Raw genomic sequence first — 20,057 nt, forward strand, 5'->3', positions numbered from 1 at the left:
ACCGTTTTTCTGATTAACGAGATTTAATGGAAATAGCAACCTTAAACATTGCCTACGTCTCTGTCAGTCGCAAGGAAACTGTATTTGAAGGTGAAGGTGATTTTGTAGACATGTGTGAAAGACATGTTCTGAAATGCAAGTGTTGTTGTTTGGAGAGCACATCGGTTGCCTGTCAGATGTGTAGCCAAGCAGTAATTTGTCGCCATATCTGCAAATATTAGCCGATAATATGAAGTGTTGTCACCTTAAGTCTAATGATGCAGACGACCGTAAGGACGAAGTACCCAACAGCACCGCTATGCTGCGCCTCTGTAGCTCAGTGGTAGAGCACTGGTCTAATAAACCAGGGGTCGTAAGTTCCATCCTCACAGGAGAAGTATGAATTTTGGAAATCAGTTGCGCGTCGTGGCCGTATAGCAAACAGTACCTGTGATGACGAACAATTAGCGACAGGCGTTTTTTTAAGAATTACTCTCAGATGTGATTAAGGCGAATGGCGCAGATAAAGCATTTGCCAAAGCGGTACAGCATAAGGTGGGACGAGGCAGTCTGAATTACATTTTATAGATGTATTTCTCACATATCTCAGAGCCTCTCGCGATATTCGTCGTCGTCGTCGTCGTCGTCGTCGTCGCGGCCGCCGCTTCTGCAGAAGTAGCAAATGGCCATCGTAGCAAATGCGGCGAGGGACGCCCTGCCTTCGATTCCGAATGCACAAAGTGTGTGGTCTTGTTTCTCAGTCTATATTTGGTCGGTCTCGTCAGAGGTTGAATGAAACGAATGGGTGGGAAAGAGCAAGGGGCAGCGGCTGTGTAGAACGAAAACACAAATCCTCAGGGGTGTGAGCGTTTCGAGATGAGTCGTATACGTGTAAATGTTTGTTGTCAGTGACCGTGTGGCTTAATGGATAAGGCGTCGGACTTCGGATCTGAAGATTACAGGTTCGAATGCTGTCACGCTCGTGTTTTCCAGTTCTGAAAAAGAAACATACCGTTTTAATGTAGCAATTGAGCAGTACGAAACCGTCTGAATGTTGCTGTTGACCATTTTTTGCTTGGAGATGCTCATGAGCTTGAAACACACACAGCAAGACCGGTGTTAACTAGCGAAATGGTCGGCAGAGTGCCGACACCGCGAGTTTTGACTGGCACTTGCACATCTAAAACAACGTCGGAAAGTAACTCGTTCGGCTTTTGAGTCACATAAAGTATGTGTGTTAATTTTGACGCCACTAACTCTGCTTGTTGTCATGCAATTTCTTTGCCTCTCAGAAATGATTATGACATAAAAGTGAAGTACGTGACGAGTGTGACGTTAGGAAAGCATTAGGCAGCATGGAGAGATTCTGTATGGGACCACCCAACCCAAACGAGTACTGTGTGACGTGCTAACCGGCAGGTATTCACCGAGGTAGCCGGCTAGCTCAGTCGGTAGAGCGTCAGACTCCTAATGCCAGGGGCGTGGGTTCGAGCCAGACGCTGGGCGAAACGGAATTTTGTTCTGCTGCAGGTGTAAATTACCGTTTTTCTGATTAACGAGATTTAATGGAAATAGCAACTTTAAACTTTGCCTACGTCTCTGTCAGTCGCAAGGAAACTGTATTTGAAGGTGAAGGAGATTTTGTAGACATGTGTGAAAGACATGTTCTGAAATGCAAGTGTTGTTGTTTGGAGAGCACATGGGTTACGTGTCAGATGTGTAGCCAAGCAGTAATTTGTCGCCATATCTGCAAATATTAGCCGATAATATGAAGTGTTGTCACCTTAAGTCTAATGATGCAGACGACCGTAAGGACGAAGTACCCAACAGCACCGCTATGCTGCGCCTCTTTAGCTCAGTGGTAGAGCACTGGTCTAATAAACCAGGGGTCGTAAGTTCCATCCTCACAGGAGAAGTATGAATTTTGGAAATCAGTTGCGCGTCGTGGCCGTATAGCAAACAGTACCTGTGATGACGAACAATTAGCGACAGGCGTTTTTTTAAGAATTACTCTCAGATGTGATTAAGGCGAATGGCGCAGATAAAGCATTTGCCAAAGCGGTACAGCATAAGGTGGGACGAGGCAGTCTGAATTACATTTTATAGATGTATTTCTCACATATCTCAGAGCCTCTCGCGATATTCGTCGTCGTCGTCGTCGTCGTCGTCGTCGTCGTCGTCGTCGTCGTCGTCGCCGCCGCCGCTTCTGCAGAAGTAGCAAATGGCCATCGTAGCAAATGCGGCGAGGGACGCCCTGCCTTCGATTCCGAATGCACAAAGTGTGTGGTCTTGTTTCTCAGTCTATATCTGGTCGGTCTCGTCAGAGGTTGAATGTAACGAATGGGTGGGAAAGAGCAAGGGGCAGCGGCTGTGTAGAACGAAAACACAAATCCTCAGGGGTGTGAGCGTTTCGAGATGAGTCGTATACGTGTAAATGTTTGTTGTCAGTGACCGTGTGGCTTAATGGATAAGGCGTCGGACTTCGGATCTGAAGATTACAGGTTCGAATGCTGTCACGCTCGTGTTTTCCAGTTCTGAAAAAGGAACATACCGTTTTAATGTAGCAATTGAGCAGTACGAAACCGTCTGAATGTTGCTGTTGACCATTTTTTGCTTGGAGATGCTCATGAGCTTGAAACACACACAGCAAGACCGGTGTTAACTAGCGAAATGGTCGGCAGAGTGCCGACACCGCGAGTTTTGACTGGCACTTGCACATCTAAAACAACGTCGGAAAGTAACTCGTTCGGCTTTTGAGTCACATAAAGTATGTGTGTTAATTTTGACGCCACTAGCTCTGCTTGTTGTCATGCAATTTCTTTGCCTCTCAGAAATGATTATGACATAAAAGTGAAGTACGTGACGAGTGTGACGTTAGGAAAACATTAGGCAGCATGGAGAGATTCTGTATGGGACCACCCAACCCAAACGAGTACTGTGTGACGTGCTACCCGGCAGGTATTCACCGAAATCGCCGGCTAATCCCAGGGGCGTGGGTTCGAGCCAGATGCTGGGCGAAACGGAATTTTGTTCTGCTGCAGGTGTAAATTACCGTTTTTCTGATAAACGAGATGTAATGGAAATAGCAACTTTAAACTTTGCCTACGTCTCTGTCAGTCGCGAGGAAACTGTATTTGAAGGTGAAGGTGATTTTGTAGACATGTGTGAAAGACATGTTCTGAAATGCAAGTGTTGTTGTTTGGAGAGCACATCGGTTACGTGTCAGATGTGTAGCCAAGCAGTAATTTGTCGCCATAGCTGCAAATATTAGCCGATAATATGAAGTGTTGTCACCTTAAGTCTAATGATGCAGACGACCGTAAGGACGAAGTACCAAAGAGTACCGCTATGCCGCGCCTCTTTTGCTCAGTGGTAGAGCACTGGTCTAATTAACCAGGGGTAGTAAGTTCCATCCTCACAGGGGAAGGATGAATTTTGGAAATCAGTTGCGCGTCGTGGCCGTATAGCAAACAGTACCTGTGATGACGAACAATTAGCGACAGGCGTTTTTTTAAGAATTACTCTCAGATGTGATTAAGGCGAATGGCGCAGATAAAGCATTTGCCAAATCGGTACAGCATAAGGTGGGACGAGGCAGTCTGAATTACATTTTATAGATGTATTTCTCACATATCTCAGAGCCTCTCGCGATATTCGTCGTCGTCGTCGTCGTCGCCGCCGTCGTCGTCGTCGTCGTCGTCGTCGTCGTCGGCGCCGCCGCCGCTTCTGCAGAAGTAGCAAATGGCCATCGTAGCAAATGCGGCGAGGGACGCCCTGCCTTCGATTCCGAATGCACAAAGTGTGTGGTCTTGTTTCTCAGTCTATATTTGGTCGGTCTCGTCAGAGGTTGAATGAAACGAATGGGTGGGAAAGAGCAAGGGGCAGCGGCTGTGTAGAACGAAAACACAAATCCTCAGGGGTGTGAGCGTTTCGAGATGAGTCGTATACGTGTAAATGTTTGTTGTCAGTGACCGTGTGGCTTAATGGATAAGGCGTCGGACTTCGGATCTGAAGATTACAGGTTCGAATGCTGTCACGCTCGTGTTTTCCAGTTCTGAAAAAGAAACATACCGTTTTAATGTAGCAATTGAGCAGTACGAAACCGTCTGAATGTTGCTGTTGACCATTTTTTGCTTGGAGATGCTCATGAGCTTGAAACACACACAGCAAGACCGGTGTTAACTAGCGAAATGGTCGGCAGAGTGCCGACACCGCGAGTTTTGACTGGCACTTGCACATCTAAAACAACGTCGGAAAGTAACTCGTTCGGCTTTTGAGTCACATAAAGTATGTGTGTTAATTTTGACGCCACTAGCTCTGCTTGTTGTCATGCAATTTCTTTGCCTCTCAGAAATGATTATGACATAAAAGTGAAGTACGTGACGAGTGTGACGTTAGGAAAACATTAGGCAGCATGGAGAGATTCTGTATGGGACCACCCAACCCAAACGAGTACTGTGTGACGTGCTAACCGGCTGGTATTCACCGAGGTAGCCGGCTAGCTCAGTCGGTAGAGCGTCAGACTCTTAATCCCAGGGGCGTGGGTTCGAGCCAGACGCTGGGCGGAACGGAATTTTGTTCTGCTGCAGGTGTAAATTACCGTTTTTCTGATTAACGAGATTAAATGGAAATAGCAACTTTAAACTTTGCCTACGTCTCTGTCAGTCGCAAGGAAACTGTATTTGAAGGTGAAGGAGATTTTGTAGACATGTGTGAAAGACATGTTCTGAAATGCAAGTGTTGTTGTTTGGATAGCAAATGGGTTACGTGTCAGATGTGTAGCCAAGCAGTAATTTGTCGCCATATCTGCAAATAATAGCCGATAATATGAAGTGTTGTCACCTTAAGTCTAATGATGCAGACGACCGTAAGGACGAAGTACCCAACAGCACCGCTATGCTGCGCCTCTTTAGCTCAGTGGTAGAGCACTGGTCTAATAAACCAGGGGTCGTAAGTTCCATCCTCACAGGAGAAGTATGAATTTTGGAAATCAGTTGCGCGTCGTGGCCGTATAGCAAACAGTACCTGTGATGACGAACAATTAGCGACAGGCGTTTTTTTAAGAATTACTCTCAGATGTGATTAAGGCGAATGGCGCAGATAAAGCATTTGCCAAAGCGGTACAGCATAAGGTGGGACGAGGCAGTCTGAATTACATTTTATAGATGTATTTCTCACATATCTCAGAGCCTCTCGCGATATTCGTCGTCGTCGTCGTCGTCGTCGTCGTCGCGGCCGCCGCTTCTGCAGAAGTAGCAAATGGCCATCGTAGCAAATGCGGCGAGGGACGCCCTGCCTTCGATTCCGAATGCACAAAGTGTGTGGTCTTGTTTCTCAGTCTATATCTGGTCGGTCTCGTCAGAGGTTGAATGTAACGAATGGGTGGGAAAGAGCAAGGGGCAGCGGCTGTGTAGAACGAAAACACAAATCCTCAGGGGTGTGAGCGTTTCGAGATGAGTCGTATACGTGTAAATGTTTGTTGTCAGTGACCGTGTGGCCTAATGGATAAGGCATCGGACTTCGGATCTGAAGATTACAGGTTCGAATGCTGTCACGCTCGTGTTTTCCAGTTCTGAAAAAGAAACATACCGTTTTAATGTAGCAATTGAGCAGTACGAAACCGTCTGAATGTTGCTGTTGACCATTTTTTGCTTGGAGATGCTCATGAGCTTGAAACACACACAGCAAGACCGGTGTTAACTAGCGAAATGGTCGGCAGAGTGCCGACACTGCGAGTTTTGACTGGCACTTGCACATCTAAAACAACGTCGGAAAGTAACTCGTTCATCTTTTGAGTCACATAAAGTATGTGTGTTAATTTTGACGCCACTAGCTCTGCTTGTTGTCATGCAATTTCTTTTCCTCTCAGAAATGATTATGACATAAAAGTGAAGTACGTGACGAGTGTGACGTTAGGAACACATTAAGCAGCATGGAGAGATTCTGTATGGGACCACCCAACCCAAACGAGTACTGTGTGACGTGCTAACCGGCAGGTATTCACCGAGGTAGCCGGCTAGCTCAGTCGGTAGAGCGTCAGACTCTTAATCCCAGGGTCGTGGGTTCGAGCCAGATGCTGGGCGAAACGGAATTTTGTTCTGCTGCAGGTGTAAATTACCGTTTTTCTGATTAACGAGATGTAATGGAAATAGCAACTTTAAACTTTGCCTACGTCTCTGTCAGTCGCAAGGAAACTGTATTTGAAGGTGAAGGTGATTTTGTAGACATGTGTGAAAGACATGTTCTGAAATGCAAGTGTTGTTGTTTGGAGAGCACATCGGTTACGTGTCAGATGTGTAGCCAAGCAGTAATTTGTCGCCATAGCTGCAAATATTAGCCGATAATATGAAGTGTTGTCACCTTAAGTCTAATGATGCAGACGACCGTAAGGACGAAGTACCCAAGAGTACCGCTATGCCGCGCCTCTTTTGCTCAGTGGTAGAGCACTGGTCTAATAAACCAGGGGTAGTAAGTTCCATCCTCACAGGAGAAGGATGAATTTTGGAAATCAGTTGCGCGTCGTGGCCGTATAGCAAACAGTACCTGTGATGACGAACAATTAGCGACAGGCGTTTTTTTAAGAATTACTCTCAGATGTGATTAAGGCGAATGGCGCAGATAAAGCATTTGCCAAAGCGGTACAGCATAAGGTGGGACGAGGCAGTCTGAATTACATTTTATAGATGTATTTCTCACATATCTCAGAGCCTCTCGCGATATTCGTCGTCGTCGTCGTCGTCGCGGCCGCCGCTTCTGCAGAAGTAGCAAATGGCCATCGTAGCAAATGCGGCGAGGGACGCCCTGCCTTCGATTCCGAATGCACAAAGTGTGTGGTCTTGTTTCTCAGTCTATATTTGGTCGGTCTCGTCAGAGGTTGAATGTAACGAATGGGTGGGAAAGAGCAAGGGGCAGCGGCTGTGTAGAACGAAAACACAAATCCTCAGGGGTGTGAGCGTTTCGAGATGAGTCGTATACGTGTAAATGTTTGTTGTCAGTGACCGTGTGGCCTAATGGATAAGGCGTCGGACTTCGGATCTGAAGATTACAGGTTCGAATGCTGTCACGCTCGTGTTTTCCAGTTCTGAAAAAGAAACATACCGTTTTAATGTAGCAATTGAGCAGTACGAAACCGTCTGAATGTTGCTGTTGACCATTTTTTGCTTGGAGATGCTCATGAGCTTGAAACACACACAGCAAGACCGGTGTTAACTAGCGAAATGGTCGGCAGAGTGCCGACACTGCGAGTTTTGACTGGCACTTGCACATCTAAAACAACGTCGGAAAGTAACTCGTTCGGCTTTTGAGTCACATAAAGTATGTGTGTTAATTTTGACGCCACTAGCTCTGCTTGTTGTCATGCAATTTCTTTTCCTCTCAGAAATGATTATGACATAAAAGTGAAGTACGTGACGAGTGTGACGTTAGGAAAACATTAGGCAGCATGGAGAGATTCTGTATGGGACCACCCAACCCAAACGAGTACTGTGTGACGTGCTACCCGGCAGGTATTCACCGAGGTAGCCGGCTAGCTCAGTCGGTAGAGCGTCAGACTCTTAATCCCAGGGGCGTGGGTTCGAGCCAGACGCTGGGCGAAACGGAATTTTGTTCTGCTGCAGGTGTAAATTACCGTTTTTCTGATTAACGAGATTTAATGGAAATAGCAACTTTAAACTTTGCCTACGTCTCTGTCAGTCGCAAGGAAACTGTATTTGAACGTGAAGGAGATTTTGTAGACATGTGTGAAAGACATGTTCTGAAATGCAAGTGTTGTTGTTTGGATAGCACATGATTTACGTGTCAGATGTGAAGCCAAGCAGTAATTTGTCGCCATAGCTGCAAATATTAGCCGGTAATATGAAGTGTTGTCACCTAAAGTCTAATGATGCAGACGACCGTAAGGACGAAGTACCCAAGATCATCGCTACTCCGCGCCTCTATAGCTGAGTGGTAGAGCACTGGTCTAATAAACCAGGGGTCGTAAGTTCCATCCTCACAGGAGAAGGGTGAATTTTGGAAATCAGTTGCTCGTCGTGGCCGTATAGCAAACAGTACCTGTGATGACGAACAATTAGCGACAGGCGTTTTTTTAAGAATTACTCTCAGATGTTATTAAGGCGAATGGCGCAGATCAAGCATTTGCCAAAGCGGTACAGCATAAGGTGGGACGAGGCACCCTGAATTACATTTTATAGATGTATTTCTCACATATCTCAGAGCCTCTCGCGATATTCGTCGTCGTCGTCGTCGTCGTCGTCGTCGTCGTCGTCGTCGTCGTCGCCGTCGCCGCCGCCGCTTCTGCAGAAGTAGCAAATGGCCATCGTAGCAAATGCGGCGAGGGACGCCCTGCCTTCGATTCCGAATGCACAAAGTGTGTGGTCTTGTTTCTCAGTCTATATTTGGTCGGTCTCGTCAGAGGTTGAATGTAACGAATGGGTGGGAAAGAGCAAGGGGCAGCGGCTGTGTAGAACGAAAACACAAATCCTCAGGGGTGTGAGCGTTTCGAGATGAGTCGTATACGTGTAAATGTTTGTTGTCAGTGACCGTGTGGCCTAATGGATAAGGCGTCGGACTTCGGATCTGAAGATTACAGGTTCGAATGCTGTCACGCTCGTGTTTTCCAGTTCTGAAAAAGAAACATACCGTTTTAATGTAGCAATTGAGCAGTACGAAACCGTCTGAATGTTGCTGTTGACCATTTTTTGCTTGGAGATGCTCATGAGCTTGAAACACACACAGCAAGACCGGTGTTAACTAGCGAAATGGTCGGCAGAGTGCCGACACCGCGAGTTTTGACTGGCACTTGCACATCTAAAACAACGTCGGAAAGTAACTCGTTCGGCTTTTGAGTCACATAAAGAATGTGTTAATTTTGACGCCACTAGCTCTGCTTGTTGTCATGCAACTTCTTTGCCTCTCAGAAATGATTATGACATAAAAGTGAAGTACGTGACGAGTGTGACGTTAGGAAGACATTAGGCAGCATGGAGAGATTCTGTATGGGACCACCCAACCCAAACGAGTACTGTCTGACGTGCTACCCGGCAGGTATTCACCGAGGTAGCCGGCTACCTCAGACGGTAGAGCGTCAGACTCTTCATCCCACGGACGTGGGTTCGAGCCAGACGCTGGGCGAAACCGAATTTTGTTCCGCTACAGGTGTAAATTACCGTTTTTTTGATTAACGAGATTTAATGGAAATAGCAACTTTAAACTTTGCATACGTCTCTGTCAGTCGCAAGGAAACTGTATTTGAAGGTGAAGGTGATTTTGTAGACATGTGTGAAAGACATGTTCTGAAATGCAAGTGTTGTTGTTTGGAGAGCACATCGGTTACGTGTCAGATGTGTAGCCAAGCAGTAATTTCTCGCCATAGCTGCAAATATTAGCCGGTAATATGAAATGTTGTCACCTAAAGTCTAATGATGCAGACGACCGTAAGGACGAAGTACCCAAGATCACCGCTATGCCGCGCCTCTTTAGCTCAGAGGTAGAGCACTGGTCTAATAAACCAGGGGTCGTAAGTTCCATCCTCACAGGAGAAGGGTGAATTTTGGAAATCAGTTCCGCGGCGTGGCCGTATAGCAAACAGTACCTGTGATGACGAACAATTAGCGACAGGCGTTTTTTTAAGAATTACTCTCAGATGTGATTAAGGCGAATGGCGCAGATAAAGCATTTGCCAAAGCGGTACAGCATAAGGTGGGACGAGGCAGTCTGAATTACATTTTATAGATGTATTTCTCACATATCTCAGAGCCTCTCGCGATATTCGTCGTCGTCGTCGTCGTCGTCGTCGTCGTCGCCGTCGCCGCCGCCGCTTCTGCAGAAGTAGCAAATGGCCATCGTAGCAAATGCGGCGAGGGACGCCCTGCCTTTGATTCCGAATGCACAAAGTGTGTGGTCTTGTTTCTCAGTCTATATTTGGTCGGTCTCGTCAGAGGTTGAATGTAACGAATGGGTGGGAAAGAGCAAGGGGCAGCGGCTGTGTAGAACGAAAACACAAATCCTCAGGGGTGTGAGCGTTTCGAGATGAGTCGTATACGTGTAAATGTTAGTTGTCAGTGACCGTGTGGCCTAATGGATAAGGCATCGGACTTCGGATCTGAAGATTACAGGTTCGAATGCTGTCACGCTCGTGTTTTCCAGTTCTGAAAAAGAAACATACCGTTTTAATGTAGCAATTGAGCAGTACGAAACCGTCTGAATGTTGCTGTTGACCATTTTTTGCTTGGAGATGCTCATGAGCTTGAAACACACACAGCAAGACCGGTGTTAACTAGCGAAATGGTCGGCAGAGTGCCGACACCGCGAGTTTTGACTGGCACTTGCACATCTAAAACAACGTCGGAAAGTAACTCGTTCGGCTTTTGAGTCACATAAAGTATGTGTGTTAATTTTGACGCCACTAGCTCTGCTTGTTGTCATGCAATTTCTTTGCCTCTCAGAAATGATTATGACATAAAAGTGAAGTACGTGACGAGTGTGACGTTAGGAAAACATTAGGCAGCATGGAGAGATTCTGTATGGGACCACCCAACCCAAACGAGTACTGTGTGACGTGCTAACCGGCAGGTATTCACCGAATTAGCCGGCTAGCTCACTCGGTAGAGCGTCAGACTCTTAATCCCAGAGTCGTTGGTTCGAGCCAGACGCTGGGCGAAACGGAATTTTGTTCTGCTGCTGGTGTAAATTACCGTTTTTCTGATTAACGAGATTTAATGGAAATAGCAACTTTAAACTTTGCCTACGTCTCTGTCAGTCGCAAGGAAACTGTATTTGAAGGTGAAGGTGATTTTGTAGACATGTGTGAAAGACATGTTCTGAAATGCAAGTGTTGTTGTTTGGAGAGCACATCGGTTACGTGTCAGAAGTGTAGCCAAGCAGTAATTTGTCGCCATAGCTGCAAATATTAGCCGATAATATGAAGTGTTGTCACCTTAAGTCTAATGATGCAGACGACCGTAAGGACGAAGTACCCAAGAGTACCGCTATGCCGCGCCTCTTTTGCTCAGTGGTAGAGCACTGGTCTAATAAACCAGGGGTCGTAAGTTCCATCCTCACAGGAGAAGGATGAATTTTGGAAATCAGTTCCGCGGCGTGGCCGTATAGCAAACAGTACCTGTGATGACGAACAATTAGCGACAGGCGTTTTTTTAAGAATTACTCTCAGATGTGATTAAGGCGAATGGCGCAGATAAAGCATTTGCCAAAGCGGTACAGCATAAGGTGGGACGGGGCAGTCTGAATTACATTTTATAGATGTATTTCTCACATATCTCAGAGCCTCTCGCGATATTCGTCGTCGTCGTCGTCGTCACCGCCGCCGCTTCTACAGAAGTAGCAAATGGCCATCGTAGCAAATGCGGCGAGGGACGCCCTGCCTTCGATTCCGAATGCACAAAGTGTGTGGTCTTGTTTCTCAGTCTATATTTGGTCGGTCTCGTCAGAGGTTGAATGTAACGAATGGGTGGGAAAGAGCAAGGGGCAGCGGCTGTGTAGAACTAAAACACAAATCCTCAGGGGTGTGAGCGTTTCGAGATGAGTCGTATACGTGTAAATGTTTGTTGTCAGTGACCGTGTGGCCTACTGGATAAGGCGTCGGACTTCGGATCTGAAGATTACAGGTTCGAAAGCTGTCACGCTCGTGTTTTCCAGTTCTGAAAAAGAAACATACCGTTTTAATGTAGCAATTGAGCAGTACGAAACCGTCTGAATGTTGCTGTTGACCATTTTTTGCTTGGAGATGCTCATGAGCTTGAAACACACACAGCAAGACCGGTGTTAACTAGCGAAATGGTCGGCAGAGTGCCGACACCGCGAGTTTTGACTGGCACTTGCACATCTAAAACAACGTCGTAAAGTAACTCGTTCGGCTTTTGAATCACATAAAGTATGTGTGTTAATTTTGACTTCACTAGCTCTGCTTGTTGTCATGCAATTTCTTTGCCTCTCAGAAATGATTATGACATAAAAGTGAAGTACGTGACGAGTGTGACGTTAGGAAAACATTAGGCAGCATGGAGAGATTCTGTATGGGACCACCCAACCCAAACGAGTACTGTGTGACGTGCTAACCGGCAGGTGTTCACCGAGGTAGCCGGCTAGCTCAGTCGGTAGAGCGTCAGACTCTTAATCCCAGCGTCGTGGGTTCGAGCCAGATGCTGGGCGAAACGGAATTTTGTTCTGCTGCAGGTGTAAATTACCGTTTTTCTGATTAACGAGATGTAATGGAAATAGCAACTTTAAACTTTGCCTACGTCTCTGTCAGTCGCAAGGAAACTGTATTTGAAGGTGAAGGTGATTTTGTAGACATGTGTGAAAGACATGTTCTGAAATGCAAGTGTTGTTGTTTGGAGAGCACATCGGTTACGTGTCAGATGTGTAGCCAAGCAGTAATTTGTCGCCATAGCTGCAAATATTAGCCGGTAATATGAAGTGTTGTCAGCTAAGGTCTGATGATGCAGACGACCGTAAGGACGAAGTACCCAAGAGGACCGCTAGGCCGCGCCTCTTTAGCTCAGTGGTAGAGCACTGGTCTAATAAACCAGGGGTCGTAAGTTCCATCCTCACAGGAGAAAGATAAATTTTGGAAATCAGTTGCGCGACGTGGCCGTTTAGCAAACAGTACCTGTGATGACGAACAATTAGCGACAGGCGTTTTTTAAGAATTACTCTCAGGTGCGATTAAGGCGAATGGCGCAGATAAAGCATTTGCCAAAGCGGTACAGCATAAGGTGGGACGAGGCAGTCTGAATTACATTTTATAGATGTATTTCTCACATATCTCAGAGCCTCTCGCGATATTCGTCGTCGTCGTCGTCGTCGTCGTCGCCGCCGCCGCTTCTGCAGAAGTAGCAAATGGCCATCGTAGGAAATGCGGCGAGTTACGCCCTGCCTTCGATTCCGAATGCACAAAGTGTGTGGTCTAGTTTCCCAGTCTATATTTGGTCGGTCTCGTCAGAGGTTGAATGTAACGAATGGGTGGGAAAGAGCAAGGGGCAGCGGCTGTGTAGAACGAAAACACAAATCCTCAGGGGTGTGAGCGTTTCGAGATGAGTCGTATACATGTAAATATTGGTCGTCAGTGACCATGTGGCCTAATAGATAAGGCGTCGGACTTCGGATCTGAAGACTACAGGTTCGAATGCTGTCACGCTTGTGTTTTTCCTGTTCTTAAAAAGAAACATACCGTTTTAATGTAGCAATTGAGCTGTACGAAACCGTCTGAATGTTGCTGTTAACCATTTTTTGCTTGGAGATGCTCTTGAGCTTGAAACACACACAACAAGACCGGTGTTAACTAGCGAAATGGTCGGCAGAGTGCCGACACAGCGAGTCTTGACTATCACTTGCACATCTAAAACAACGTCGGAAAGTAACTCGTTCGGCTTTTGAGTCACATAAAGTATGTGTGTTAATTTTGACGCCACTAGCTCTGCAAGTTGTCATGCAATTTCTTTGCCTCTCAGAAATGATTATGACATAAAAGTGAAGTACGTGACGAGTGTGACGTTAGGAAAACATTAGGCAGCATGGAGAGATTCTGTATGGGACCACCCAACCCAAACGAGTACTGTGTGACGTACTAACCGGCAGGTATTCACCGAGGTAGAGCGTCAGACTCTTAATCCCAGGGTCGTGGGTTCGAGCCAGACTCTGGGCGAAACGGAATTTTGTTCCGCTGCAGGTGTAAATTACCGTTTTTCTGATTAACGAGATTTAATGGAAATAGCAACTTTAAACTTTGCCTACGTCTCTGTCAGTCGCAAGGAAACTGTATTTGAAGGTGAAGGTGATTTTGTAGACATGTGTGAAAGACATGTTCTGAAATGCAAGTGTTGTTGTTTGGAGAGCACATGGGTTACGTGTCAGATGTGTAGCCAAGCAGTAATTTGTCGCCATAGCTGCAAATATTAGCCGGTAATATGAAGTGTTGTCACCTAAAGTCTAATGATGCAGACGACCGTAAGGACGAAGTAACCAAGAGTACCGCTAGGCCGCGCCTCTTTAGCTCAGTGGTAGAGCAGTGGTCTAGTAAACCAGGGGTCGTAAGTTCCATCTTCATAGGAGAAAGATGAATTTTGGAAATCAGTTGCGCGTAGTGGCCGTTTAGCAAACAGTACCTGTGATGACGAACAATTAGCGACAGGCGTTTTTTAAGAATTACTCTCAGGCGCGATTAAGGCGAATGGCGCAGATAAAGCATTTGCCAAAGCGGTACAGCATAAGGTGGGACGAGGCAGTCTGAATTACATTTTATAGATGTATTTCTCACATATCTCAGAGCCTCTCGCGATATTCGTCGTCGTCGTCGCGGCCGCCGCTTCTGCAGAAGTAGCAAATGGCCATCGTAGCAAATGCGGCGAGGGACGCCCTGCCTTCGATTCCGAATGCACAAAGTGTGTGGTCTTGTTTCTCAGTCTATATTTGGTCGGTCTCGTCAGAGGTTGAATGTAACGAATGGGTGGGAAAGAGCAAGGGGCAGCGGCTGTGTAGAACGAAAACACAAATCCTCAGGGGTGTGAGCGTTTCGAGATGAGTCGTATACATGTAAATATTGGGCGTCAGTGACCGTGTGGCCTAATAGATAAGGCGTCGGACTTCGGATCTGAAGACTACAGGTTCGAATGCTGTCACGCTTGTGTTTTTCCTGTTCTGAAAAAGAAACTTACCGTTTTAATGTAGCAATTGAGCAGTACGAAACCGTCTGAATGTTGCTGTTAACCATTTTTTGCTTGGAGATGCTCTTGAGCTTGAAACACACACAACAAGACCGGTGTTAACTAGCGAAATGGTCGGCAGAGTGCCGACACACCGAGTCTTGACTATCACTTGCACATCTAAAACAACGTCGGAAAGTAACTCGTTCGGCTTTTGAGTCACATAAAGTATGTGTGTTAATTTTGACGCCACTAGCTCTGCTTGTTGTCATGCAATTTCTTTGCCTCTCAGAAATGATTATGACATAAAAGTGAAGTACGTGACGAGTGTGACGTTAGGAAAACATTAGGCAGCATGGAGAGATTCTGTATGGGACCACCCAACCCAAACGAGTACTGTGTGACGTGCTACACGGCATGTATTCACCGAGGTAGCCGGCTAGCTCAGTCGGTAGAGCGTCAGACTCTTAATCCCAGGGTCGTGGGTTCGAGCCAGACGCTGTTCGAAACGGAATTTTGTTCCGCTGCAGGTGTAAATTACCGTTTTTCTGATTAACGAGATTTAATGGAAATAGCAACTTTAAACTTTGCCTACGTCTCTGTCGGTCGCAAGGAAACTGTATTTGAAGGTGAAGGTGATTTTGTAGACATGTGTGAAAGACATGTTCTGAAATGCAAGTGTTGTTGTTTGGAGAGCACATGGGTTACGTGTCAGATGTGTAGCCAAGCAGTAATTTGTCGCCATAGCTGCAAATATTAGCCGGTAATATGAAGTGTTGTCACCTAAAGTCTAATGATGCAGACGACCGTAAGGACGAAGTACCCAAGAGGACCGCTAGGCCGCGCCTCTTTAGCTCAGTGGTAGAGCACTGGTCTAATAAACCAGAGGTCGTAAGTTCCATCCTCACAGGAGAAAGATGAATTTTGGAAATCAGTTGCGCGACGTGGCCGTTTAGCAAACAGTACCTGTGATGACGAACAATTAGCGACAGGCGTTTTTTTAAGAATTACTCTCAGATGTGATTAAGGCGAATGGCGCAGATAAAGCATTTGCCAAAGCGGTACAGCATAAGGTGGGACGAGGCAGTCTGAATTACATTTTATAGATGTATTTCTCACATATCTCAGAGCCTCTCGCTATCTTCGTCGTCGTCGGTCGTCGGTCGTCGGTCGTCGTCATCGTCGTCGTCGTCATCGTCGCGGCCGCCGCTTCTGCAGAAGTAGCAAATGGCCATCGTAGCAAATGCGGCGAGGGACGCCCTGCCTTCGATTCCGAATGCACAAAGTGTGTGGTCTTGTTTCTCAGTCTATATTTGGTCGGTCTCGTCAGAGGTTGAATGTAACGAATGGGTGGGAAAGAGCAAGGGGCAGCGGCTGTGTAGAACGAAAACACAAATCCTCAGGGGTGTGAGCGTTTCGAGATGAGTCGTATACATGTAAATATTGGTCGTCAGTGACCATGTGGCCTAATAGATAAGGCGTCGGACTTCGGATCTGAAGACTACAGGTTCGAATGCTGTCACGCTTGTGTTTTTCCTGTTCTGAAAAAGAAACATACCGTTTTAATGTAGCAATTGAGCAGTACGAAACCGTCAGAATGTTGCTGTTAACCATTTTTTGCTTGGAGATGCTCTTGAGCTTGAAACACACACAACAAGACCGGTGTTAACTAGCGAAATGGTCGGCAGAGTGCCGACACAGCGAGTCTTGACTATCACTTGCACATCTAAAACAACGTCGGAAAGGAACTCGTTCGGCTTTTGAGTCACATAAAGTTTGTGTGTTAATTTTGACGCCACTAGCTCTGCAAGTTGTCATGCAATTTCTTTGCCTCTCAGAAATGATTATGACATAAAAGTGAAGTACGTGACGAGTGTGACGTTAGGAAAACATTAGGCAGCATGGAGAGATTCTGTATGGGACCACCCAACCCAAACGAGTACTGTGTGACGTGCTACCCGGCAGGTATTCACCGAGGTAGCCGGCTACCTCAGTCGGTAGAGCGTCAGACTCTTCATCCCACGGACTTGGGTTCGAGCCAGACGCTGGGCGAAACGGAATTTTGTTCCGCTACAGGTGTAAATTACCGTTTTGTTTTATTAACCAGATTTAATGGAAATAGCAACTTTAAACTTTGCCTACGTCTCTGTCAGTCACAAGGAAACTGTATTTGAAGGTGAAGGTGATTTTGTAGACATGTGTGAAAGACATGTTCTGAAATGCAAGTGTTGTTGTTTGGAGAGCACATGGGTTACGTGTCAGATGTGTAGCCAAGCAGTAATTTGTCGCCATAGCTGCAAATATTAGCCGGTTATATGAAGTGTTGTCACCTAAAGTCTAATGATGCAGACGACCGTAAGGACGAAGTAACCAAGAGAACCGCTAGGCCGCGCCTGTTTAGCTCAGTGGTAGAGCAGTGGTCTAGTAAACCAGGGGTCGTAAGTTCCATCTTCATGGGAGAAAGATGAATTTTGGAAATCAGTTGCGCGACGTGGCCGTTTAGCAAACAGTACCTGTGATGACGAACAATTAGCGACAGGCGTTTTTTAAGAATTACTCTCAGGCGCGATTAAGGCGAATGGCGCAGATAAAGCATTTGCCAAAGCGGTACAGCATAAGGTGGGACGAGGCAGTCTGAATTACATTTTATAGATGTATTTCTCACATATCTCAGAGCCTCTCGCGATATTCGTCGTCGTCGTCGTCGTCGCGGCCGCCGCTTCTGCAGAAGTAGCAAATGGCCATCGTAGCAAATGCGGCGAGGGACGCCCTGCCTTCGATTCCGAATGCACAAAGTGTGTGGTCTTGTTTCTCAGTCTATATTTGGTCGGTCTCGTCAGAGGTTGAATGTAACGAATGGGTGGGAAAGAGCAAGGGGCAGCGGCTGTGTAGAACGAAAACACAAATCCTCAGGGGTGTGAGCGTTTCGAGATGAGACGTATAGGTGTAATTGTTTGTTGTCAGTGACCGTGTGGCCTAATGGATAAGGCGTCGGACTTCGGATCTGAAGATTACAGGTTCGAATGCTGTCACGCTCCTGTTTTCCAGTTATGAAAAAGAAACATACCGTTTTAATGTAGCAATTGAGCAGTACGAAACCGTCTGAATGTTGCTGTTGACCATTTTTTGCTTGGAGATGCTCATGAGCTTGAAACACACAAAGCAAGACCGGTGTTAACTAGTGAAATGGTCGGCAGAGTGCCGACACCGCGAGTTTTGACTGGCACTTGCACATCTAAAACAACGTCGGAAAGTAACTCGTTCGGCTTTTGAGTCACATAAAGTATGTGTGTTAATTTTGACGCCACTAGCTCTGCTTGTTGTCATGCAATTTCTTTGCCTCTCAGAAATGATTATGACATAAAAGTGAAGTACGTGACGAGTGTGACGTTAGGAAAACATTAGGCAGCATGGAGAGATTCTGTATGGGACCACCCAACCCAAACGAGTACTGTGTGACGTGCTACCCGGCATGTATTCACCGAGGTAGTCGGCTAGCTCAGTCGGTAGAGCGTCAGACTCTTAATCCCAGGGTCGTAGGTTCGAGCCAGACCATGGGCGAAACGGAATTTTGTTCCGCTGCAGGTGTAAATTACCGTTTTTCTGATTAACGCGATTTAATGGAAATAGCAACTTTAAACTTTGCCTACGTCTCTTTCAGTCGCAAGGAAACTGTATTTGAAGGTGAAGGTGATTTTGTAGACATGTGTGAAAGACATGTTCTGAAATGCAAGTGTTGTTGTTTGGAGAGCACATGGGTTACGTTTCAGATGTGTAGCCAAGCAGTAATTTGTCGCCATAGCTGCAAATATTAGCCGGTAATATGAAGTGTTGTCACCTAAAGTCTAATGATGCAGACGACCGTAAGGACGAAGTAACCAAGAGCACCGCTACGCCGCCCCTCTTTAGCTCAGTGGCATTCCGCCGCCAGCGGCCGTGCTGTGCGGACGTGCGGTGCGGCTGTTGCGGTGTTTACATCGTCGCTGCGAGCGGCCGGCGCTGTGTGGTGAGTGCGCGCCTTCTGCGTTAGTCATAGTTCACGATCACATTTTTAGATTGACATAATGGATCAGACAACGCGACGCGATACTTTGAAGTTGATTTTCGATCCGAACTACACCCGACCGAAATCTTACGAAGTTGAGGCATTTATCGAAAAAACTTTTCAGATCAAAGTGGATGAATTGATTGGAATACACCTGTCGATTGTCAGTCCGACTGTGTTCCTTAAGTTATCCAGTTCTGACAAGTGCGACCAAATTGTAGAAGCATGTGGTGGGGTGGCAAAATTCAAACATTCAGACGGACACATAGGGCAGGTCACGGTTTCGCGTGCCGGAATGGGAATACGAACGGTTCGAATCTTTGAGCTCCCCTTTGAAATAACGCCCGAGGAGATTAACAACAAACTGAGAGACTATGGCACCATTATCAGCAATGTCGCCGAAAAATGGTCTAGCTTGCACAAGTATCCAGTATTAAATGGAGTCAGGCAAGTTAAGATTGACATGCTGAAACATATCCCGTCGTATCTCTGGATTGGTGGATATAGAGCGATCATCATTTACGATGGCCAGCCGAGAACCTGCTCGGGCTGTGGTTCTACGCAACACGTCCGCGCGCAGTGTGTTCAACGGCGTGTGACGCAACTGCCGACTGGGGAGCGAGACCCGCCTAGTCAAATGGCCACGCTACCCGTGACGTACGCCGCCGCACTACGCAGTGAGGTCGCCCCAGACATGTGTATCGACACGGCGGTAGTTGCTTATGCCGACGTTCCCGATGGTAGCGTAGCCATGGATACTAGCAGCACAGAAGCTACAGGTCCAGCACACTCACAATACGAGGAAACTGACAGGCGTGGAGAACAAGACCAGGCTAAGACGTCAGAGGAAAGCATGTGCAAATCACTCGAAGAAGTCGGGCAACACAAAGAAGATACGGTTGCCACGTCGGAGGATAATGACCAGCAGCCTATAACTGTTTCACCAAAGAAACGGAAGAAACGTCGAATAGCCCGTCAGGGAGCAGCAGAAGCCGCGCCAATTCTGCGCGAAAAGGCGAAACAAATAGGCCAAGAACTGGCGGAGACGACACAGGCAACTCCTCTGGAAGATCGAACAATAAAAAAGAAGACTCGAAATGAGGACACTGACCCCGACCGTGGAATCCACATTCAAGACGGTACAGCTAGTCTGAAGGACCTTCCACCTGTACCCAACACGTACACGCGGGAATTTACGTGCACGCGAGACTGGGCGGATGACATGGAGGAGCAAAGCCATGATGCAGAGATGGCTGACATAGCACAACCTTCAGGACGGACGGCACCCGACCGTCGACAGGATGTGTCCACCCGGCAACAAACCACCATCAAAGATACTCGTGCGGCAGATGATGATGCCGACTTCTTCTAAG

At 46.8% G+C, this 20,057-nt stretch overlaps 1 non-coding gene across 1 annotated transcript; it reads left to right on the forward strand.

The window, feature by feature from the left end:
* The first annotated feature begins 15,483 nt into the window (after window positions 1–15,483).
* Window positions 15,484–15,555, forward strand: Trnai-aau (transfer RNA isoleucine (anticodon AAU)). The gene has a single exon. It is a non-coding gene; the product is annotated as a tRNA-Ile (tRNA).
* Window positions 15,556–20,057: the final 4,502 nt, after the last annotated feature.

This window comes from Schistocerca gregaria, chromosome 8 (genome assembly GCF_023897955.1).
Source record: "Schistocerca gregaria isolate iqSchGreg1 chromosome 8, iqSchGreg1.2, whole genome shotgun sequence".
Classification (NCBI taxonomy): domain Eukaryota; kingdom Metazoa; phylum Arthropoda; class Insecta; order Orthoptera; family Acrididae; genus Schistocerca; species Schistocerca gregaria.